Here is a 26,949-nt window from a genome sequence, read left to right on the forward strand (position 1 = left end):
TGCCAAGAGCAGGGCACCAGAGAGACTGTAACAAAGGCAAGCAACAAAAAGAGGAGGCAAGCATTAGTTGTTGTTGTTTAATGCCTATTTCATCACATGACCTAATCCCAGGGAGGTTCGCTGCCATCGATCAACGAAGCAAGATCTCCCTCTGCTATGAAAAACAGTACTGTTCCGAGAACACCCTAATGAATGAAAATCATCTGCCGAAATACCTGTGATTTAAATGCAAAGACATGGTGAGAACCATAAAAACCAGGCCGGTGTATACAAGATACATCGCAAAGAAACGCAAATGGTTGCAATTCAGTCAAACTACCTCCCCAGTAAACTTTCAATGCTTATACAAAAGGAATAATAATGGAGTCATCTGTTGGGTTATGACAGGTCAGGTGCTCTGCTAAATGTTTTGCACACATGATCTCATACAATCCTTACAACAGCCCCCGAAGAGGTAGATGATTTCGCTACCACCCTTCTCCAGATCAGGAAAGAAGTGAGGCAAGCAAGACCGAAGTCATCCAGGTGAATCCTGGAGTCAGAAGGGGTCAGGGCATTCTAGACATCTCAGAGTGATTTTGGGGGAATGTTCTCATTCAGTTCTCCTAGCAAGCTTGTGATGTGGCTCGGGGGGATATCATCATTCCATTTCACATATGGGAACGGCTCATTTCAGAGGGATGAAGCAGCCTGTCTAAGCTCAGAACGAGAAAATGACCGAGCTGAAAGTTACAACTTCAGGCCTATGCTTTGCCTGCAATGTCCCAGGGCCACTGTAGTGGTGGGGGGCCTGGGAAATATGCGTGCATACCTGTTTCACTGCTCCCTCCCTTTGCTTCCCCAGAGCAGATCCTTCCCACTTCTCGTTCAATTAGCAGAAGATGTATGGACAAATGTTTTAAAAGGAGGTTAGCTAATATGGCTCAATAAATGCAAATGTAGTTTCTGCAAAACTATTTTTTTCTCTTATAGCTATAATGGATCTGTTGTTCCAGTAAAAATGTTAGGCTATATGTGCTGGAAAACAACCATACACAAGGCATTAATGAGCAAGATCATTTCCAGTCATATGTCAAATCGTTTCTTAGCAACTACTGTTTTAAGGTATCCTTGTTGTTGTCATATTTGAGGTGGATGCTCATATCCCAGCACTCACTGGGTTTTTGTGGGTCACAGCCTATAGAAGATAGATTGAATGCTGGGCCATTGAAGAATTTACGGAGTAGCTTTTGTAACAGCTACAAGTTCATAATGAGAAAATGTTCCCAGTAAGATTACCACCTCAGAAAGTTGATAATATATTTTTGTGATAAAACCATGGCAAATGTGTTTTCTTGGTGGTAGACGCACATTCACCCCGGTTGAAACACTACTGCTGATATTAAACCCATCGCCTATTTGTGCAATTGCTTCCTTCAGACATACCACCCCCAATGGCATTCATGGCGCTGTGGACACGCACACCTGAAGGAAATGTAATCATCAGCCGCGATTTATCAAAGCTGCCCCTTTAAAGTTGGATGCCACCTACTGAATAAAGTTCTGTTGCGAGGTATCCAAAATCAGTCCTGTAGCCACGGCATTGATCTGAATGGCATCGAACTAATCAAAATCATGCAAAAAGACACCTGCAGCACCCATCCTTTCCCAGGACCTGCAAAATTAAGAGTTTTGTATATTGGAGTGGAAAACCCAGGAGGCAATTCCACTTTTCCTCTGGTACTTCTTATTCAGTCTTCTTCAATGCAAATGCTGTCTAACCCAAAATAAAATAAAAGTAAATAAAAGTAACGTAAATACAATAAAAGTCAAATAAAACAAAAAGTGTACTAGATACAATTTTGCGACCATGTCATCCCTCAATTAATTTAATGGAGTGCCCAAATGGCAGAATCCCATATCTATCTACGAATCATAGATTTTAGGAAAGAAAAAGCAACAAGTGTATCTTGTTATTTATACTTACTCTGGATTTATTTTTAAAACAAAAAGGCACATTAACTCCAAACATCAGGAGGATGGTAGTGGGACGTGCACGCTATGCAGGAAACCACTGGAACACTTAGAAGGAGGGTTTAAAGAAGGGCCTCCTTCTAAGGGGAAAGGCATACTTAACAGAAACAAGAGACAGGGAATCACTCTGGAACTAGCCTTGGCAAGACAACTAATGTAGACATGGCACTTACTCCAAATGATAATCCAGGTAAATTATACAGAGCAACCCTTCTTTTAACCTGATTATTTAATTAGCTGAACAATGTGGCATTTCCTGCCCCAGGCAACTAATCGCTTCTCTTCTGTATGTTCCCTCATTACTCTGTTCCCATTACCGGGAAAGCAATTGCCAACTTGATAGGCTGTTTTAAAAGGAGCCATCTCCTCCATTTCTAGATTGTGTGTTTCTTGAAGAGAGGATCATTTCATTTCCAGAGCTAGAACTGAACCACATATTGAACAGATGACACAGCGATTTGAATATCAATATGTCAATATGAACTCAAGCGTGGGAACATATACATATGGGGTGTGTGTGTATGTGTGTGCGTAAAAGCACAGAGAACAATGGCATTGCGTGTTTGAGATCTAACTCCCAGGCTTTTCTGGGGGTGGGGAGGGGTGGTGCAACTGTTAAAAGTATAACAAAGTTGATGAAAATAAAACTCCGCTTAGGTACTGAAATCTACAACTGAAACGTGCCAGCTTGACGTTAGTTGCAGCCCTTTCTCCGTTTGCTTTGCTTTGGGTCTAGACACATCCTCAGATCCATTTTCTTCCCATCTCCAATTATCACCAGCCAGTTACTACAAAATAATTGCCAAATGGTCTCTTAACCCTACGTTGGTTATTCATGTATCTTAGTTCCCTCCTGTTCCCTTCTCAATTACACTGCCCACACCTCATTACCTCCCCAGATCTTCTCCCAGTGAGATCCACTGACAGCCACGGGGCTCCTCGGTTTTCGTCCTCTGAGCGTCTCTCTGCTCCGCTCCTAAGCGCTTTCTCTGATTAAATTTCTTGGCAACTCTGAGGATTTACACTCCAGCTAGTTTCTCTCTGGTTTTAGTTTTTCATGCCCTCACTTAGCCAGGACCTGCTGCTCTTATTTCCCCCACATCCCCTGTCCTGGGATCCATCCTTCATCGGTAATTTTGCCTGCTGCGTCATAGCAAAATGCCCTACCATACAGGGTATTACACTCCAGTTCACCCACGCCTTTGCCTGCTCTTACTTAGCCCGTCATCCTTACCTCTATTAATGTTAACTCCATTATTCTCAGGAATTGCAACACCCTCTTTACAATGGTTGGCATATGATTATCGGGGAGTTTGCCCTTATTTCCACGAAGATCCTATCTTTCATTTTGGCTGGTTTGGGTCATTTTTCCCAGCACCTCTCTGGGTACTTACTGAAACTCCGCCTGTCCTATCGATGTCTTTGATCTGTTCGAATTCTTCAAGCGACTCTTGCTCCCCGCCACGCACATGGTTCATTGTTACACAGAGCACAGGTAGCAGATTAAAGTGCCATCGTCATTGGGTCTTAAATCGATTGAATCTCTTTTGTCCCCAGGAATTTTTAAAAAGCACAATGCATAATTTATTTTGTTGTTTTGTTGGTGACAGGGAGACAGCTGCTGTAGCTGATGTTGAATCTGTGACAAAGTTTTAGTAGTTTATATTTTTTCCTGAAAATGTTGAGGCCTAAAAGAGAGAGCTGCAGGGAAAAAAAAAATCTCTTATGTTGGTGAAACTTTATAGAATCCTAGTTATAGCTTAAATTTTAACCATCACTATATATATATGTATACATATGCATACATACATACCTATATGTACTCTATGTATATATAATATAGGCCCTTGGACAATATGAGGATTAGGAGTAGTGACCCCCCTACACAGTCAAAAATCAGCTTATAAACTGTTGACTCTCCCAAAACTTAACTACTAATAGCCTATTTTGACCAGAAGACTTAACGGATAGCATAAATGCCAAGTAACACATATTTTGCTTGTTAACTATATTATTTTCTGTAGTCTAACAATAAAGTAAGCTAGAGAAAGGTGAATGTTACTAAGAAAATCACAAGAAAAAAAAAGAAAATCAAAAGGAGGAAGGAAGTACACTTACAGTACTGTCCTGCTTTTATTTAAAAAAATCTGAATGTAAGTGGACAGACACAATGCAAACCCCTGTTGTTCAAGGGTCAACCATAGATACCTATGTGTATACACACACACACACACACACGTGCACAAATACAGTTGTATATACGTACATGCTAGTGTGAACGCATTTACAATATAGCTATGTAAGATTTTGCGCTAAAATCTGTATTGAAAAGAATTTCAACTTCGGGGACTCTTTCGCTACTATGGTTTGCTCTGGCAGAGGTGCTGGGAGAGAACTCGTTCTCTGCACTCTCTACGCGTTCTGCCGGGATTTGATACCCCATCCTCTGTCTTGTTTATTTTGTTTGTGGTAAATTATCATCTTGGCAATGTGCCTTTGAAACAGACTTCATTGATACAAAAATGTATCTGATCTGGCCAGCGTGTAGAGAAAGACGTGTAATTCCTCCTCACAATGATTCCAAAGGGAATTTGGTGAAGGGCATGGCTGAGATCATGGGATAGTCTTAACTCCAAAACCAATGCATATGCAATAGTCTTCGCCGTTTTCATTCTCTCAAATTGTTTAAAAATTAGTGATGATTTTTTTTAAAAGCCCTATGCTCACTCATGAAGTGATTTATACCAAGAACCCAAACAATGCTGAGTTGAAATGGGATTCAGTGTAAGCTCATTTGATCTGAAGAGACTATTATTCTCATATAGGAAATCTTATCTTCAGTAATGGGTGGAATTATCTTAGGAGTATACCTAATACAGCGGTGCGTACTTGATGGGCACGCCACAAAATTTCATTAAGGAGGATCATTTAGAGTGATCTTTTTAAAACTGGGGGGTAGGGAAATATTGCCACTATTAAGGGTAACTGAACAAAATGTTTTCAAATGGCAGAAAAAGTATACTCCATTTGTTTACATAAAATGGCTAAACTGGTGACAATACTGTCACCTGCCTTTATAATTACCATGTGGAAACAAGTAATGTCAACTATGGCACACTGACTTAACCAGGACAGTGTTTAGAAATACTGGATCAACTCAGGTGGACACAATCTAAATCTTTTTTCTGTTCAAAACTGGTATTTCAAACAATGTAACAATGTCTTTGTTGTACCCATTTATCAAAAATTAAAATATATTTTGCAAGTTTTGGACTAAATTGCATACTAAAAATCCACACACACTGAATTCTGTCTCCAATTGTGGAAATACTTTACTCAAAAGTAATCCAAGTAAAGGAAAAATAGTAGATTGGATTATTACAGAATCTAATGCCTTTATAGTTCAGTCTTTCAAAATATCTATCTATAGCTGACTCTGTTTTTTTAATGTTTTTATTTATTTTATTTTATTATTATTTTAAATAATAATATTTTTTATTATATTATGTTAGTCACCATACAGTACATCCCTGGTTTTTTATGTAAAGTTCCATGACTCATTAGTTGCGTATAACACCCGGTGCACCATGCAGTACGTGCCCTCCTTACTACCCATCACCAGCCTACCCCATTCCCCCACCCCCCTCCCCTCTGAAGCCTCAGTTTGTTTCCCAGAGTCCACAGTCTCTCATGCTTCATTCCCCCTTCTGTTTACCCCCCCTTTCTTCTTTCCTTTCTTCTCCTACCGATCTTCCAACTTCTTATGTTCCATAGATGAGTTGACTCTGTATCTATATCTATTTTCCTATATTTCTATACATTAGCTCTACCTTTATATGTTTTCATAAATAATCAGACACTAGCCAAAGCACATTGATATTTGAATTTGGAAGATTTTATAACATTTTGACAGTTGTGATATTCCAGCTATAATTTGGGGGAAAGAGAATTACAAAAAGTTAAAATTCCAGGGTATTTCAAGTTAGAAAGGAAAGTGATAGATGTTGATCCCAAATGTGTGGAGTGGAAAGAGAAACCCAACTCTGGATAAAGGAATCTACTGAAAGTGACTAAAGAGTGATACACACACACACGCACTCCATTTTCTCCAAATGCAAGTTCTCAACCTGATGGCCTGTCAAAGATGCAAAAGGCTATGTAGATTTTTTTTTTTCCAAATTTTCTCTGGAATTTAACTTATGGGAAGTCCTAGACAAATTCAGTGAAAATAAACATTTCTGTTCTGTATTGTACAATTCAGGAGGCTGCTGGAAATAAGTCCATAGGACAAAACTGAAGCTGAGATTCACTAATTGACAGGTGCTTGTTTTCTTTCTAGTCCTTGAACAGGGTTTCAATCGTCATATTCCAATTCACAGACGAAAGAGAACACAAGAACAAAGCCATCAAGGAAATCCTCTCAATTTCTGATTATTATCTAATATTAGTATTTAATATTATTATCTAATATCACCTACTGTTAGATAATAGTGCTACTAGTATCTGTGTAAGACACCGTTTATAGGGTCTCTCTGGGAATCCATTTTATATTTCGATTGTAAATAGTATCTAGACACAGATACAGCATTTGGGATCATGAACATAGGATATACTAGCAAATAAGTATTTCACATAAATTTCATGTACCATAAAACAAGACATGAGCTAGTATTTAATTAATTTAAAATATCATTCCTTATGCATTTCAAAACAAACCATTTACAAGTTCTGCGATGATCATTTTTAGAATAGGGAGATTTTAGCTTCCACATTTGAATTAGTGAAATTCATTTGTTCATTTCAACAACAGGTATTGTAATTGGCACTGGGGATACAGCAGTGACTAGGATAGATAAGATACAGCTTCCATGGAGCATACAGTGTAAAAGGGAGTGTAATGAACAAACAAATAGCTACATAATTAAGTATGTTATATAAATTTGTGATAAGAACTGCACGGGAAAAGCACAATGCACGTTGAGGTGTATTAACAGGGAGACCTGACTTATTTGGGGGATTGGGGAAGACTTCCCTGAGGGTGTGACAATTAAGCTAACATCTGAATTGTTACTAAGAATCAACAGGGGAAAAAATGAGGAAACATTACCTCATTCTGTGCCTTGGAAGCTATGATCAGAATTTTTGGAATGTTTCCACTGTCGATTGGAAAGTCTTTGAAGGACTTTACACAAGAAGAAATATTACCAGATTTTTAAAGAAGATCATCATAAAACTGTGCATATAATAAGTGAAAGTGTCTAGAATTGTACTATCCCATACGGGGTCACTATCAACATGACGTTATTAAGCACATGAAATGAGACTAATATACATTGAGATGAACTGTAAGTATTACATATATACTGGATTTCAAGTACTATGGGAAGAAAAGAATGTAAAATAGATGGACATTAAGGAGGGCGTGTGATCTGATGAGCACTGGGTGTTATACACAACTAATGAATCATTGAACAACATCAAGAGCTGATGATGTTGGCTAATTGAATTTAAATTAAAAAAGATCAATGTTTATAGTGGTTATATGTCAATAATATTTTGGGTATATTGGATAATATATTAATAAATTGATTTCATCTCTTTACTTTTTTAATGTGACTATTAAAAATTTTTAAAAATTGCATACATAAAGATTTCTTGTTTTTTAAAAATTTATTTTATTTATTTTAGTGGGAGAGGGGAGCAGAGGGAGATGGAGAGAACCCTCAAGCAGGCTCCCCACTTGGAGTAAATCCCCACCTGAGTCTCAGTCCCAGGACCCTGAATCATGACCTGAGCTGAAATCAAGGGTCAGACGCTTAACCTACTGGGCCACCGAGGTGTCCCACAGACTATAAAGATTTCTGCTCTGGACGAGATGGAACAGACATTTGTCTTTCTGTTCCTCCCCACTAAGTATAACTTTAAATCCTGGAAATAATGCAAGAAGAAACCAAGGAGATCTCTGAATAAAGAGTAAAGGAAAAATATGAGCGACATGGGCAGTGAAAATACATCACTGTTGCAGAGAATCACACAAACCTCCAACAGAGGAAAGTAACCCAGGCCTGACATTTTCTGAATCCAAACCTATACACATAATGTGTCCAAGGAGGTTCATTCCTTCCCATGATTGAGTGGGAGATCAGCTGACAAAGCCAAGAGATCCCACCAGCACCCCCCAAAACATTAACTGGGAGTCCTTCTGGCAATAAAAGACCAAGGGAAAAGTTTTCCTCATCTACTGAACCTGAGACCCTCTTCCACCACCAAGAGACAGTGTATGGCCAGAAGTCAAAGGCAACAAGAAGCCCCACCTGGGAAGCACTCATGGGCCAGATCCTCCCTTCCCCCTCTTAGAAGCAACAGGTAACTCACCTGAGGAATCTGCCATCACGAGCAGCACAAGCAGCAACCAGTGACACAGGCCGAGCAGCAACAAATAAAGTGAGCAAACCGGAAGAGTACCACGAAGCCTCTACAAATTAAATTGTCATTAAAACCACAGCCCACAAAAGCAGGCCAGGGTCCGAGGGATAAATATAACAGGGTGACTGCCTCCTAAAATAAAAGATGCAAATTGGACTCGGAGTCTCCTCACACAATAACCAAAGTATCCAGGACACAACTGAAAATCACCTGTCATGCCAAGGGACAGGAAAATCATAACACTTGAGAGAAAAGGTAGTCAACTGAGGCCAACACTGAGATGAATCGGATGTTGGAATTATCTAAGAAGATTTTTATTTTTCTATTTAATTTTGGATTTTTTTTTAGATATTTTATTTATTTAGTTTAGAGAGAGTGAGTGTATGTCAGTGAGCAGGGGGAGGGGCAGAAGGAGAGAGAGAGGGAATCTTGCAGACTCCCTGCTGAGCACAGAGCCCCACGTGGGGCTCAATCTCACAACCCTGAGATCATGACCTGAGCTGAAATCAATCAAGGGTCCTCCATTCAACTGACTGGGTCACCCAGGCACCCCCTCAAGGAAGAACTTTAGAACAACCATCATAAAAGTGTTTCAAGGATTAATTATAAAGTCTCTTGAATGAAATGAAAAATTAGAAAATCTCACCAGTGAAATAGAAAAGGGTCACGTGACGAATCTTTGCAGTGATGGAACTATTCTGTATCTTGACTGTGTATGGTGATAAACCTGCACGTAAAAAATTGCCTAGAACCAAATGCATGCAACGCACACTCACACGCTTGTGTGCACACAAGTGTAAGGAAAACTGGGGAAATCGGAATAAGGTTGGTGGATGGTGATGAATGTAAATATCTTGGTTGTAATATGATACTATAGTTTTGCAGGATATTACCACTGGGGGAAACTGAGCCAAGGGTACATGGAACTGCAAATCTATAGCATCTCAAAACAAGATGTTTAATTTCAATATTACATACGGGATGTGCATCGTATGTCTATCAGTTACTGCTGGTTTGCAGCAGGTAATGCACCAGTTCAGTGGACTCGGCAGCAGCCCGGGTGAGAGGTGATGATGGTAGGCACCAGGGAAGTGGCTCTCAGAGAGAAAACACATTGGAGGTTGACAGAGGTCAATGGTAACAGAATGCTTTGAACAGTGTTTCTACGTGGTGCTGTATCAAATGAAAATGTCCTTAAAATGAAAAAAAACAAAACCCAAACATTAAATGAAATGGGAATTTCTATTTCTACCCATTTCCTGTCTGGCCCATAATAGGTGTTCAAGGGCTCATTTTTTTAGTGGAATGAATTAAAATTCAAACAGTCCAAAATGATAGAAACAGCCTAGGAATGTAATCATTTGAGTGAAACATTCAGATGTTAGTATAGAAATGTTCTTTGAATGTAGTTGTTTGGGATAACTCTGAGCCACACATGCTGATTGTCAAGATGGCTCCGTGTGGAAAAAAGAAGCATCCTGTCCCCTTTTAGGGTAATAATATGTGTGTGTATGTGTCTCTCTGTGAGTGTCTGTGTATTTAAACTGACAAAGCTTTAAGAGTTTATTAGTCATGAATATCTTTTTGACAAAATTATTAATAGAACAATGGAATTTTTAAATGATGTGTGAATTATAGAGATGGAAGGATTTCATGGTAATATCTTCTATCCTGGAGATGACTCTGTGCTCACCTGACTCATCCTTGGTAAGAAAGACCAGTGTGAGAATTTCACTGCTGTAATGGTGGCGTGAGGAGCCTTGTGGACCCATTCTAACATGAAACAAACATAACAGGTAAAAATTGTTTTTTAAGATGACGCTATCTGGAAATTATCCTAAGAACAAACAACACATGGAGAAACCTTAATTCAAGAAAATCTACTAAATCTCAGTAAGAAGAGCACGAGACTATGAATGATGACCCACTTACTCCCTGCCCCCCACCCCCCCAGCTCAACTTGATGGAGCCTCCACTCCAGGTATATGTGACTAAGGGCATGGGGTTTCTTCGCCCCTTAATCCCCAATCGAGGAATATAGTATGTCACCTGGAGAGAGACGTCACCAGTATTTCTCAAACTCTCCCCCTCGAGTTGCAGAGGCTAGATTCCTGGTGAGGTCAGAGCTCCCTTTCTCCACTGACCTCCCACCAGTAAGTCAAAGGATCAGCCTCAGGAATGGTAGGCTGAGGACGCTGGAGCTCTGAGGGCCTCTACCTCGGCTTGCTTGTAGGATGGAGCTTCCACACCAGGAGAGGAGAGCCAAGATCTTCTTATTTGAAAAAGAATGTGGGGAAACGAAAAATGAAGGCCACTCCTCAAAACAATGGAAACGTTCATGGTAATGAGTTAAGTGGAGACTGGTAGTTCTAAAAGTGGTATAAGCTAACCTATAAGCCATAATATACCAGAGAGAACGAGGGGGAAAGATACCTAAGAAGATCCTTCTAGGAATAGAAAAAAGCGTGAAAGGTTGGTCTAAAACTGTCCTCCGAATTTACTTGGGTTGGGTTGTGGAGCAATATATGCTCAAGGACGTTGCTGAAAGTAAGAGGGAAATCAGCCAGCCGGTAATGGAGCATAATAGTTGTTGTAACCGCAGTAAGGCAGAGAGTTTAATAGAGGTATTAGATAACCAGAGAGTCAAAGAAAGCCCTGCTACAACAATGGTAATCCCAGGATGATTGTTGTGGGTACCAAAGTCTTTGCCCTTAGAGAGTGACAGGGGAAATAGACTTCACTAAAATAGCCTAGCCAAGTCACTAAACAAATAAAGACACCAGTAACAAAAAATAGGTTCTGCAGATAGGAGGGGAGTATGCAGTATCCAGAATTACTGCAATATTACTTAAAAGGTCAAGTTTTCAAAAAAATATTATGAGCATGAAAAGAAACAGGAAACTGTATCTCAATACAGGAAAAGTAGCAAGCAGCAGAAACTGACTTTCAGAGGGCCTAGATGTTTGATTTAACAATGAAAGATCTCAAATCGGGCAACCCGTGATGACAAAACCCTAGAGCAACCATTTAACTTTAAAAAATTGTAGTAAAATACTCATTAAAGGATTAACATGTTACACTAGAGGATATTCACTTAATGTAAAAAATATAAAAAGAGGACCAGAAGAACAAAAAATACATGATACGTATATGAAACAAAAGGTAAAGTGGCAGATGGAAACCTAAATCTGCCAGTGATAACATTAAATGTGATTGGACTAAATTCAAGAAGTTTGTTTTAATTCGATCTTGATAAAAATCATTTAACATTTATGCTTTTTTAAATTATTAAGTTATATTTTTTCAGAGCACTTTTAAATCATAGTAAAATTGAGCAGAAAGTACAGAGAATTCCCATAGGCTTCCTGTCCCCACACAAGCACAACCTCCCCCACTGTGAACATCCAAAACCAGAGTGGTGCATTTATTACAATCCATGAACCTACACATCGCTATCATCCAAAGCCCATAGGTGATATTAGGATTCACTCTTGGCATTGTATATTCGATGAGTTTAGACAAATATATAATACATGTAGCCGTAATTGTTGTATTATACTGAAGAGTTTCACTGCCCTAAAAGTCCTCTGCGCTTTGCCTTGTCATCCTTACCTCCTCCCTAATCCCTGGCAACCAGTGATTTTTTTTAATCATCTTTTATTTTTTCATCTTGATAAGTGTACTCTTTAAACCCCATCCCCTGTCATATATATATGACATATGTATATATACATATATACAACCACATCTTCTTTGGCCATTCATCTGTCAGAATAATGCTGCAATACAAACTGAGGGCTTCAGAGGGGAGGGGGGTGGGGGAATGGGATAGACCGGTGATGGGTATTAAGGAGGGCACGTATTGCAAGGTGCACTGGGTGTTATTCGCAAGTAATGAATCATGGAACTTAACAAAAACTAGGAATGTACTGTATGGTGACTAACATAATATAATAAAAAATATTATTATAAAAAAATTTAAAAAATGCTGCAATAAACGTAGGGGTACATGTATCCCTTTGAATTAATGATTTTGTGTTTTAGGGGTAAATACCCTGTAGTACAATTACTGGATTGTAGGGTGGTTTTATTTTTAATTTTTTTGAGGAATCTCCATACTGTTTTCCATAGCTGGCAACCGCTGATTTTTTTTTTTCCTGTCTCCATAGTTTTGCCTTTTCCAGAATGTCACATAATTGGAACCATACATTATGTGGCTTTTTCAGATTGTCTTCTTTCACTTAGTAAGATGCATTTAACTTGCTTTATGCTTTTTCATGTGTTGGTAGCACATTTGTTTTTAGCACTGAATAATATCCCATTGTCTGGATGAGCCAGTTTATTTATTTGTTCACCTACTGAAGGACTTGTTGGTTCCTTTCAAATGTTGATAATTCTGAATAAACTGTTATAAGGATCTATGTGCAGGTTTTTGTGTGGACATAAGTTTTCAACTCCTTTAGATAAATATGAGGGAGTGCAATTGCTGGACCTTTATGGTAAGAGTACGTTTAGTTTATAAGATAGTGCTGAGCTGTTTTCCAAAATGGGTGTAGCATTCTGCATTCCCAGTTGCAGATTGTGAGAGTTCCTGTTGTTCCACATCTTTGCCAGGATTTAGTTTTGTCAACATTTCGGGTTTTTGTCATTCTGATACATGTGTAGTGCCGTCTCGTCGTTTTAATTTGTATTTCCCAGATAACATGCGGTGTGCAACATCGTTTAATATGCTTACTTAACATCTGTATGTTTCTTTTTTTTTACTTTTTAATTTTTTTACTTTTATTATTTTTTAAAAGATTTTATTTATTTATTTAAGAGAGAGAGAGAGAATGTGAGCATGAGCAGGGGGGAGGGGCAGAATCAGGTTCCACTATGAGCGGGGAGCCCGATGCTGGGCTCAATCCCAGGACCCTGGGATCATAACCTGAGTCGAAGGCAGCCACTTATCCGACCGAGCCACCCAGGCACCTCACATCTGTATATTTCTTTGCAAGATGTCTGTTTAGATCTTTTGCCCATTTTTTAAATTGGATTGTTCATTTTCTCATTGTTGAGTTTTGAGAGTTTTTTGTATATTTTGGGAAACGGTTCTTCATCAGAATTTTAAATTTTAATTAGGTCCAGCTCATCAATTGTTTCTTTCATGGAGCATGGCTTTGGTGATGTATCTAAAAAGTCATCATCATAACCAAGATAATTTAGGTTTTATCTTATGTCATCCTCCAGGAAGTTTAATTTTTTTTATTTTTTTATTTTTTTATTTTTTTTAAGATTTTATTTACTTATTTGACAGAGAGTGAGGCAGCCAGCGAAAGAGGGAACACAAGCCGGGGAAGTGGGAGAGGAAGAAGCAGGCTCCCCGCAGAGGAGCCCAATGTGAGGCTCGATCCCAAGACTCCGGGATCATGCCCTGAGCCGAAGGCAGATGCTTAACAACTGAGCCACCCAGGCGCCCCTCCAGGAAGTTTTAAGTTTTGCATTTTGCATGTAAGGGGTCTCAAATCTATTTCAAGATAATTTTTCTAAAGGGTGTAAGATCTATATCTAACTTCACTTTTTTTTTTTTTTTGATGCGGATGTCCATTTGTTCCAGCACCATTTATTGAAAAGACTTTCTGTGCTTCATTACATTGTCTTTGCAGTCAGTTGACATATACGTATGTAAGTTCATTTCTAGGTTCTATATTCCATTACATCGATTTGTTTTTCTGTTATTTCCCTAATGCCACACTATCTTGATTACTGTAGCTGTACAGTTAAGTCTTGAAGTCAGATAGTGTGGGTCCTCTGACGTCAATACTAAGTTCGCTATGGTGGGTCTTTGCCATTTTATATAAGCATTATAATTGATTTGAAAATATCCACAAAACAGTTTGCTGGATTTTTGTTGGAACTGTATTGAATTTATAGACCAAGTTGTGAAGAATTGACATTTTGACAATATTAAGTCTTTCTGTCCATACACATGGAATATCTGTCTATTTTTTTAGTTCTTCTTTGATATTTTGCATAAGATTTTATAATTTCCTTAATAGAAATTTTGCAAGACTTATATTAAATATTTCATTTTTGACAGTGTTAATGTAAATGGTATTGTGTTTCTAACTTAAATTCCATTTGTTCATTGATGGTAACAAATTATTATATATTTTTAAAGATTTTATTTATAATTTATTTGAGAGAGATAGAGAGAGAACAGCTGTGGGGAGGGACAGAGGGAGGGAGAGAGAGAGAGAGAGAAGCAGACTCCCCACTGAGCAAGAAGCCCTACATGGGGCTCAACCCCAGGACCCAGAGAGCAGAAGGCAGCCACTCAACTGACTGAGCCACCCAGGCACCCCTAAATTATTATATGTTGACCTTATATCCTATAACATTGCAACATTGATATAATTGACTATTAGTTCCAAGAAGTGATTTTTTTTTTCTTTTTTTGGTCAATTCTTTCAAATTTTCTCTGTAGACAATTACATCATCTGTGAATAAAGACCGTTTTATTTCTTCCTTCCTAATCTGTATACTTTTTTTTCCTTTTCCTATCTTAGTGAATTGGGTAGGATTTCTAGTATGATGTCGAGGAGCAGTGATGAGTAGGGGCAGTCTTGCCTGGTTCCTGATCTTAGTGGGAAAATTTCTAGTTTCTTATTATTACATGTAATGTTTACTGTAGATATTTTGTAGATTTTTTTTTTAATCAAGTTAGGGAAGTTCCCTTCTATTTGTAGTTTGCTGAGAGTTTTTATCATGAATAAGTGTTGGATTTTGTTAAATGTTTTCTGCATCTATTGATCTAATCATGTGATTTTTAAATATTTAGCTTGTTGATGTGATGGATTACATTAATTGATTTTCAAAGGTTGAACCAGCCTTGCATATCTGAGATAAAACCCAGTTAGCTGTGCAATTCTTTTTATATATTGGTGGATTTAAATTGCAAATATTTTACTGAGGATTTTTGCAACTGTGTTCATGAGAGTTGGTGGTCTCTAATTTTCTTTGTTTATAATGTATTTATCTGATTTGGGGATTAGGGTGACTCTGACCTCATAGAATTATTATACAGAATTAGTATAATTTATTTTTTTACATGTTTTGTAGAATTCTCCAGTGAATACCTCTGGAAATGGTGCTTTCTATTTCGGAAGGTTATTTATTATTGATTCAATTTCTTTAATATTTAATATTTAATATTCTTTAATAACAAGCTATTCAGATTACCTATTTCTTCTGTGAGGTTTTAGCAGATTGTGTCTTTCAAGGAATGGTTTCATATCAGCCACGAAATTTAGAGAAATAAACTTGTTCATAATATTCCTTTGTTAGCTTTTTTATGTTCATGAGATCTCTGATGACCATTATTTCATTTCTAATGCTAGTAATTTGTATCTTCTCTTTGTTCTTAGTTAGCTTGGCTAGGGGCTTATTGATTTTCTTTATCTTTTTAAAAGATGAGTTATTGGTTTTTTGATTTTTTCTATCACCATTTCTTTTTTTCAACTTGATTGATTTCTGCTCTAATTTGTATTATTTATTTTCTTCTGAATAATTTTTATTTAATTTGCTCTTCTTTTCCAGTTTTCTTAATTGAAAGCTTAAATTATTGATTTTAGGGGCGCCTGGGTGGCTCCGTCATTAAGCGTCTGCCTTCAGCTCAGGGCGTGATCCCGGTGTTATGGGATCGAGCCCCACATCAGGCTCCTCTGCTAGGAGCCTGCTTCTTCCTCTCTCACTCCCCCTGCTTGTGTTCCCTCTCTCGCTGGCTGTCTCTATCTCTGTCAAATAAATAAATAAATAAAAATTCTTTAAATTATTGATTTTAAATATTTTTGCTTTTGAATATATCCATTCAATGTTATAAAATTCATTATAGGTAGTGATTTCACTGTTTTCTACTAATTTTAATAATTTTTATTTTCAAGATAAAGTATAATAAAAAAAAGATCAAGATCCAGTTATATGCTCCCTACGAAGGGATAAACTAAATTGAAAGATACAAATAAATTAAACCAAATGGTGGAAAATGTTATATCAGTTGTGGTAGTTTCCTATAGCTGATTTGTAATAAATTACTGCAACCTGGATAGTTTAGTACAACACATATTTATTTTCTCACATTTCTGGAAATCAGATGTCTGATTTCACTGAGCCAAAATCAAAGCATTAGAGAGGCTGCACTCCCAATGGAGGCAATATCATAGAATCTAATCTTCGCCTCTTCTAGTTTCTAGTGGCTGCCTGACATTCTTTTGACTTTTGGCTACAAAGCTCCTATTTCTGCTTCTTTGGCCATATTGTCTCTTCCTCTTCTCTGTGTGCAAGGTCTTCCTCTGTTTCTCTCTTAAAAGAAAACTTGTGATTGGATTTAGAGTCCTGCCTGTATAATACAAGATAATCTCCTCATGTCGAGTTTTACTACTTAATCATATCTGCAAAGACCCTTTTTCTACTCAGGCAACATTTACATGTTTTAGGAATGAAGTCCTGATATTTTTGGGTGATAATTAGTCAGTCTAGTATATAATTCAAATAGTAACCATAGAAAGCTACGCTAGGAGGTTTATTTTATAATGGTAAGAGGGTCAATAGTGAGGAAGATACGATAATTATAAATACATATTTAGTGCTAAATGTCATGAAGCAGAATCTAGCTGATTTGAAGGAAGAATTAGACAATCAACAATAATATTGGAAACTTTAATACCCTACTTTCAGTAACTGACACAGAAAGAAGATGAAAAATAAAATAAAAGACTTGAACAGCTCTATAATCCACCTAGCCCAAACATACATCTATAGAACATTTTACCCAAGCAAGTAGTATATTCATTCTGAAATACACAAGGAACATTCTCCAGGATAGACCATACCCTAGACCATAAAACAAAATTTAATAAATTCAAAAGATTTGAACAAAGTATATTCTCCAACCACAATGGAGTGAAATAGAAATGCATAATAGAAAGAAATTTGGGGAGTTCATAAATATGCAAAAATTAAATAACACACTCCTAAATAACAAGGGGATCAAGAAAGGAATGAAAAGATTAGAAACTTTTTTGAGATGAGTTAAAATGAAAACATGACATACCAATACTTAACCTTAGCTAACACAGTTCTTACAGGGAAATGTATAGCTGTAAAAACTCCTATTATGAAAGAAGAAAGATCTCAAATCAATAATCTAAATTTCCTCCTAAAGACCTTGAAAAAAAGAAGAGAAAACTAAACCTAATGCAAGCAGAAGGAAGTAAATAAAAAAGATTAGAAAAGAAATTAATGAAATAAAGAATAGTAAGTAATAAAGATGATCAATAAAACCAAAAGTTGGTTTCTTGAAAAGATAACAAAGCTGGCAAAGTGTTAGCCAGAATGTCCAAGAAAAAAAGAGAGAAGCCTAAATATGCAAATATCAGAAATAAAAAAGGAAACATTACTAATGATATAGAATTAAGAAAAGATTGGGGGAGGCTCTGGGTGGTTCAGTTATTTAAGCATCCAACTCTTGATTTTGGCTCAGGTCATGATCTCAGGGTCATGAGATCAAACCCCGCAAGAGATTCTCTCTATCCCTCCCTCTCTGCCCCTCTCTTCCCCCACAAATTAATTAATTATTTACTTAAATCTTTTTTTAGGCTCGTACAGAAGTACTGTCCCTTTTATTTTTTTATTTTTTAAAATTATGTTCAGTTAGCATATAGTACATCATAAGCTTTTGTTGTAGTGTTCAATGATTCATTAGTTTCATATAACATCCAGTGCTCATCCCAACGCATGCCCTCCTTAATATCCATCACTGAGTTACCCCATCCCCCCACCCCCATCCCTTCTGTAACCCTCAGTTTGTTTCCTGGAGTCCAGAGTCTCTCTCATGGTTTGTCTGCCTCTCTGATTTCTTCCCGTTCAGTTTTCCCTCCCTTCCCCTGAGGTCCTCCACTCTATTCCGTATGGTTCACATATGAGTGAAACCATATGAATATTGTCTTTCTCTGCTTGAATTATTTCATTTAGCATAATTCCCTCCAGTTCCATCCATGTTGATGAAAACAATGGGTAATCATCCTTTCTGATGGCTGAGTAATATTCCATTGTATATATGTACTGCATCTTCTTTACCCATTAAGAAAATCTTTAAAAAAAGATTAGGGGGAATAATATGAACAACTGTGTATTAATAAATTTTATGTTAAAGAGCAAATATAGGATAAATCCCTAGAAAGACACAACTACTGAAATTTACTGAAGAAAAAATAGAAAATCAGAATCAAATTAAAACAAGAATAAAGAAAAATTAATAGTATGTTTACAAACTCTTCTTAAAAAGTAAAAAAGAAAGGAATACTTCCTAACTCGTTCTACAAAGCCATAATACACTGATACCAAAGTCAAACAAAGGTACCACACACAGAGAAAATGACAGACCTCTTATAAATATAGGGAAAAATCCCAAATTGCTTATGAATATAGATGTGACAACCTCAGTGAATGCTGGCAAATAGAATCCAGCAAAATATAAAGAGGACTCTACACTCTATCTGTATAGTATTTAACCAGCGATTAGAAGATTGGTTTAACATTCAAAAATCAATGTTTTGAGAATCAATCATGTTAGGTAAAGGAATAAGGAATCTGGAGTCCTAAACTTGGTAGAATACTAGTTCTGTTGGGGAAATTTCACCTTTTTTCCCCTTCTTTTTTGGTCACGGCAGTACCATAGCCTATAGAACAGGCCGGACACATGCTCTGTGCTAAAGGGGTTGTCGAATGAATGGCAAGAACTGTGCTAATAGTGTTCATTTAATCCTCTAAACAGTCATGTCAGGTAAATATTATTAAACTCATGTTACAAGAAACCAAAATACTAACTTATCACAGTCTATGCCTGTGAGATAGTAAGGGAAAATCCAAAAATGTGGAGGCAGTAACAATTATTATTACTTTGCCAGAACTGCAAAATCTACACCACTTAAAAATAACAACTTTCAAACAAAGGTTGGGGCACCCAAATTTTCATCATATGTGCACATGATAGACATTATGAAAACCACTTTACTCTCCCAAAATCCATAGCAGATTTCTCTTCTTCCTGGATCCTATTAATGGTTCATTTTTATTTAGATTTAGGGTTAGACATCTAATTTCAAATTTCTTCTAGAAAAACTGTAATTCTAGATATTCAAATTGAAAAATAAGAATCATGCAGTATTTCACTATTTTCAGATCATGTACATTAGCAATCATTACTATTCTCATATCCATTCATTCATAAAAAATAAAAATAAATATAAATTGCTGAAATCTTATTATATATAAAATGTTTCACAGGAATTGTGGAAGTAAATGTTGTAATGAGACATATTCCAGAACATCAGGGAACTCGTGGCCTACAGGGAATGTTGAAAGGGAGCCAGAGTCAGAAAACACCTACATTCATAACAATAAAGGAATCTCGAGAATTAGCGTAGCCTCTTACTGAGACCAGCATTCTCATTGTATTAATTCCCTGGCAAGTGATCCACGTGAAAAACATCATTTCCCTGTTTTTCTTTTTCTCCTTAAGATGAGTAAGATTTAAGATAGTGTAGCCTCTTGAGGTTGAATAGTTTTCCTTTAAGACTTATTCTTACCTTACTGTTAAAGAGAAACATCCTTTCATCTCTGATTTATTGATTTTAGCTAAAAGTTATTTTGAATGAAAATACCTTATTTCTCTCTTTTTCTTTCTCATTAGTCAAGTTCTCACCTGGTTCTCAAATGATAATGCATGTAACTCGTTCATGAAGGTAATATTCACCTGGTATTGCATGCCAAAAGCTAACACACTGTAAAAAATCAAGAAAAACAACAGAATGCATTAATAGCAAATCTTTATAAATACGTCCTAAATTTTTAAAATTATATATATATATATATCTTAAGCTATGTTTTTAAGAATGGAAGAACATTTCATGTCACAGAATTCTTAATGCACATGTAAGGCATTTTCTTACTTTCTCATGTGTCAAATTGCACATAACTGCCATAAACTATTCTATATGTCTATCCATCTATTATCCAAGGTTAGCAAAACTCGTATCTATTTTATGTTATTTAATACATACAAAATAAAATATATCAAAGCACATTTTCCCTAAAAGACTTCTCTAATTCAATGATAAAAGCAATGTTGTAATAATACTCATTAAACACATGTGGTTTATTGACATCTATTGATGAACAAAAAGAAGGGCAGTCATCCTTAAAGGGCAAATATATCTTAATGATTGTCATGGTGGGATTAATGGCATGTCTTTAATGATAACATTTTCTATTCCAAAATAAAGGCAACTCACAAAGGCAACTTAGCAAAAGCATTAGAAAATGAAGATAGAGTATACTTAATGCACATAGTTTATTTTATGTTTTTCTTGTTTAATTGCTACCCCCTAAATGTTCATTTAGACCTATTTTTGAAATGATAATTAAAATTAAATCATCTCTTATTGATGCTGGACAAATACGTTACTTCCTATTTCCATAAAATGAATAAAGTGATATTGAGGATTAGTGTTGGGCATTTTGGAATATTTTTCAAAGGGGTCATTTTTCTTCTCCTCTTTATGGATTTGATAGTGCTAAATATTTGTTTGTATTTTGAGACTTTTCGAGGAAGATGAAATAGAAGTATCACTGCACCTGAGATTAGGAAGTATAGCCATGTGTTTTTAGCAGTTGAAGTGGAAATAACATTGAAGGTCTATTGAAGGAAATTTCACTATGAGATTGAGTTTGCCCGACTTTTCCCATAATTTAGGCATCTCTTCTCATAGGTGCGGTCACCATGTTTATTACAAAACCTCGATGTAATGCTGTGTCAGCTAGAATGGGCTCCAACAACGTATAACACTGGGTGTCATTGTCATTTCATTCCATTTTCAGTTACTAGATATCCATAAACAGAATTTAGGAAGAGTTAAGAGCAAATAGCACATCTTATGCATAAAATAATGGTCCATCTTTTCCTTCCGTTATAAGTAACAACAGCCACTTGCAATGTCTCTTTTTCCTGCTCTGTGAGATGATTCACATTCATTCTATCATGTAAGTATTCCATGTATTAAAGTAGTCACTAAGTCCATTGTATTGATAAAGAAAACTCCTTTCCATAGAGTTTAAATAAATTATACAAAGTCACACAGATAGTAATGCCAGTGTCCAGATTCAAACCTGGCACGTGCTCACTCTGAAATCTGTGCTTTGTAAGCATTCTTACTCTCCTATCTGCCAGGAGATTCAGATTTGTGTTTATGTAGATTTGGGGGTATAGATAAGCTCATAAAATAGATGGCAAATGTGTAACACGGGGGCATATTATTAACCTCACTGTTTTAATTTCTTCTTCTGCAGGAAGACGGGCACCAACTCGGAGGGTGTTGTCAGGATAATACGAATTAGCATGTGCTCTGCTCTTAGGACAGTCTGTGACATAGAGGAACGATTCTGTAAATATAGGCAATTCTTCCTACTATTACCACCGCCTCCCACACACGTACACATAATGCACAGCACAAAGCAGTCTAGACTGCAGGCTTTAGAATTAGCCCTCCTGGCTTCAAAGTCTTTACTTCGGACTCCATTTTTAAAAAGTTTTTACTTAAATTTCAGTTAGGTAACATACAGTATAATATTAGCTTCAGGTGTACAATATAGTGATTCAACCCTTCCGTACGTCATCCAGTGCTCCTCACAAGTGCTCGCCTTAATCCCCATCACCTATACCGCCCAACCCCCCACGCCCCCCCTCTGGTAACCATCAGTTTGTTCTCTATAGGTAAGAGTCTGTGTCTTGGTTGCCTCTCTCTCTCTCTCTTTTTTCTCCTTTGCTTGTTTGTTCTGCTTCTTAAATTCCACATATGAGTGAAATCATAGGGTATTTGTCTTTCTCTGACTGACTTATTTCTCTTCGCTTAATACACTCTAGTTCCATCCATATTGTTGCAAATGGTAAGATTTCATTCTTTTATATGGCTGAGTAATACTCCATTATATATATATATATACATATATATATAAAGATATAGATATATACGTATATATACATATACATATCTATATCTTTATCTATATCTATCTATATCTATATCTATATCTATCTATATATATCTTATCTTCTTTATCCATTCAGCAGTTGATGGGCACTTGGGCTGCTTCCATAATTTGGCTATTATAGATAATGCTACTATAAACATCAGGGTGCATGTATCCCTTTGATTATTTTCTTATTCTTTGGATAAATACTTGGTAGTGTGATTGCTGAATCTTGGGTTAGATCTATTTTTAATTTTTTGAGGAACCTCCATACTGTTTCCCAGAATGACTGCACCAGTTTGCAATCCCACCAACAGTACAAAAGGGTTCCTCTTTCTCTACAACCTCGCCACCACCTGTTGTTCCTTATGTTGTTAATTTTGGCCATTCTGGCAGGTGTAACATGATATCTCATTGTAGTTTTGAGTTGCATCTCCCCGGCAGTGAGTGATGTTGACCACCTTTTCATGTGTCTCTTGGTCGTGTTTATGTCTTCTTTGGAAAAATGCCTATTCGTGTCTTCCGCCCATTTTTTAACTGGATTATTCATATTTTGGGTGTTGAGTTGTGTAAGTTTTTTTTTTTTTTTAAGATTATACTTATTTATTTGATTGGTAGAGAGAGCGCGCAGAAGCAGGGGGAGTGGCAAGCAGAGGGAGAGGGAAAAGCAGACTCCCCTATCAGCAGAGAGCTGGACGTGAGACTCAATCCCAGGACCCTGGGATCATGACCTGAGCCAAAGGCAGACGCTTAACTGACTGAACCACCCAGGCCCACCAAGAGTTGTGTAAGTTCTTTAGATATTTTGGATACTAACTCTTTATCAGATATGTCATTTGCAAATATTTCCTCCCATTCACTAGGTTGTCATTTAGTTTTATTGATTGTTCCGTTTGCTGTGCAGAAGCTTTTTATTCTGATTTAGTCTCAACAGTTCATTTTTGCATTTATTTCTTTTGACTAAGGAGACATATCTAGAAAGAAGTTGCTATGGCTTATGGCAAAGAGGTTACTGTCTCTGTTTTCCTCTAGGATTTTTACATTTTCTTGTCTCACATTTAGATCTTTAATGCACTTTGAATTTCTGTGTGACTTTCGGGGGGGGGGGACTTAACCTCTCTCTGACTCAATTTAGTCATCTATAAAGCAGTTAAATTAGTAGTACATACTTCTTAGGGGTTATGTATAATAAACGACATTATTTAGTCAAACTGTTTAAATAGTACTTAGCATTTAAGAAGCACTCACAGCTCCTATCCCTGATTCACTTCAGCCTATTTAAAGGAGATTTTTCTTTCTATGTTTTTTCATAGTTAATGATGCAGAGAAAGGGGATGTCTGGGTGGCTCAGATGGCTAAGCATCTGCCTTTGGCTCAAGTCATGATCTCCAGGTCCTGGGATTGAGCACCACGTGGGGCTCCCCCCTCAGTAGGGAGTCTGCTTCTCCCTCTGCTTTTCTCTCTGCCGCTCCCCTCTGCTCGTGTGCTGTCTCTCTCAAATGAATAAGTGAAATCTCTTTTTATAATTTTTATTTTATTATTTTTTCATTATGTTCAATTAGCCACTATATAGCACAACGTTAGTTTCTGATGTAGTGTTCAATGATTCATTAGTTACATATAATACCCAGTGCACATCACAACACGTGAAAATGATGCAGAGAAAGGTAAAGTTCCTGTTATACAGCAAAACAGAAGTCATTGTTATTCCTGAAAATATAACTCAACACTCATATCACACTTCCCCGGCCTTCCTTGGATCAGCCTAGCATTGGGGTCAAGTTGGGTCCCTCTGCACTGTCCTATCTCTGAATTTGTCTGTGTTTGACAAGCTCTTTAATGGAAGAGTAATGACCTAAGTGTGTTTGTTCCCCAATGCCAGCAATTAGTTAGCTCTGATCTTGTTGTCATTTACCTTATTAGTTTGTATTACGTCATCTCCACCAACCAATCAGAGGCCAAGTCATCTGTAGATGGTTTTGAGGCACTAGATTGTACATGGCATTTACATTTCTCCTCAAAGACAGAAAACGCTTTAAGTGGGCAAGGTAAGGAATCAAAGGCATGGAAGACAAGGAAACTGAATTATATAAATATTAATTATTATTTCTTTAGAGGATACAGTTAATTAATTGTACTGTGCATATAGTGAGACAATGACTCGTACCTATTCTTGAGTCAAGGAAAACTAAAGAACTTGTTAGCAAATTAAAAAACAGAAACACCTTTATTTGTAAATCATGGTTTTGTGAAATTCCTTTTGCAAGTAGATGGTCATCTGCTGTATTTTCGATCTCACCCTCTTTTCCGTGGCTAGTTGGAAGTAACTAAAGTTTGTGGCAAACTTAGGTGTGTTCACTATTAGCCAGCCATCTCTGAAAGGCATTTGCAAAATTATTCTTTGTTTTTGTGTCTGTTAAATCACAGTTTTCACTGAACATTACCTAATGGTAATCCTCAACAGTCTATAAACTTGTAACAATCCTTCATGAGCTAACACCTCATTAAACCACTGTCTTGATTCAGAATAGTGCATAATTCAAAACAACTGCTACTCCCTAGCCAAATAAAAATTCTAATATTATCAAACAAAATATCAGGAAATCCAAACTGGCTAATTAAAGCCATTTTTTTTTTTTTGGTTCTTTGCATTTTGATCTTAATGAGGTTTTATAAAACTGATCTTGCATATTTCTACCACAGAGATCCAAATCCCTCCATATAAATCTCTTTAAGACGTATATTAATAATCTGGAGAATGCTGTACAGAATTGTCTCAACAGTATAATTTGTCCTGTGTTCTCCTATATACACATACGTATATATCTGTATAATATGTGTATCTGTATAAACGGCATATATGTATATCTGTATAAATGATAAATATTTTTAAAGTTACAAACCAAATTCATCAAGACAGTAGATATTTTCATGGCACTATTCTTCCAAGAATCCCATGTTTAATCTGTATAATACAATGTTTAGCCACAATTTTGCATATAATAAGTTTCAAATAAATATTTGATGAATATGTTAATGAATCTTGAAATGACAATTTATTGTACTTTTACTATATGCAAAGTGCCAGATTTTCTTGAAAAGTCTGTATGGTAGATGCCCTATGATACAGATGAATCTTAATCATAAGAAAATGTCAAAAAACATAAGTAAGACAAATAAAGCAGATCATGGCAAATGCCATAAGAGAAACCTGACAGAATGCAAGATTAGAAGGAGAGAGAGTAAGTGTATCTCAGGGAATTTTGAAAGGCCATTAGTAAATTTGGGAAATTTTAGTGAGGGCAAAAAGATAAGCTATAAAACCCAGTATTTGCATTTATTAAACATAGAAAGGAGAGAAATTAAAAATTCTGCAAAGGATTTACATGACGAGAAACATTTTTCTCTTGACAAGCTATGGCTGGGAATTTTCTGGATTTTCTAGTTTTACATAAATATGTAGAAATGAACTCATACATGCTTTTATTCAACTACAATTTTTTCTTCATTTTTTACTTTTCTTTCTCCCTTCCTTCCTTCCTTCCTTCCTTCCTTCCTTCCTTCCTTCCTTCCTTCCTTTGTCTTTCTTTTCTCTTCATTGTTATTGTTTGCCTTCTCTCTCCCTTCTACATATCCCTTCCATTCTCTCTGGTTTATCAGCAAATCACCCAGGAGCATCTGTGAAATTCTAATAGGGGTGTGCTCATAGGTTTCCCTGTTGATATGGTTCTAGAATCCAACATCTGGAAATACACGTACACATTTTAAAAATTAAGTCACATGATACATAATTCTCTGCACTTTGCTTTTTACACTCAATAGTGCTTTTCACACTCATAAATATTAATTTATGCCAAATTATTTGTTTTGAATTCTGAATATCATTTCATGCTATGGATACACTATAAACACATAGTACAATAGATGACCATGTCCATTGAACTTTTGAACTCAAGGAATTTTCTTTCTGTAGAATAGAGACTCCTGACACTGAGTTTCGCTTTCCAAAATATTTGCTTTCCAAAAATATTGTAGCACTAACAATATTTCCAAAAATATTGTTTCCACTAGCCATGTGTTATGCTCCCCACACAGCCCTACCAACTTCAGGTGTTTGACTTTGTGTGTACGTGTGTGTGTTGTTGGGTTTTGATCTTGCTTTTTTACTGTGTATTTGTTTGTTTGTTTTTGTTTTGATGGTTTCTGCTGAGGGATAAAATGATGTCTTGTTTTATTACTTTGAAGTTCTATGCCTGCTGGTACGGGTTTGTTCATGTGTGCATACAGGCATATCCCTTACCCATTTTTCTATTGGATGCATTTTGGTTTTGGCTTTTTTTTTTTAATTTCAAAAGATTTTTGAGTATTATAGATTTTAGCTTGTTATCCCTTTCTGTTATCTTCTAAAGCCTATTATTTATCCTTTCTATTGAATTTAAATAG

The sequence above is a fragment of the Ursus maritimus genome, unplaced genomic scaffold (assembly GCF_017311325.1).
Source record: "Ursus maritimus isolate PB19 unplaced genomic scaffold, ASM1731132v1 scaffold_6, whole genome shotgun sequence".
Classification (NCBI taxonomy): Eukaryota; Metazoa; Chordata; class Mammalia; order Carnivora; family Ursidae; genus Ursus; species Ursus maritimus.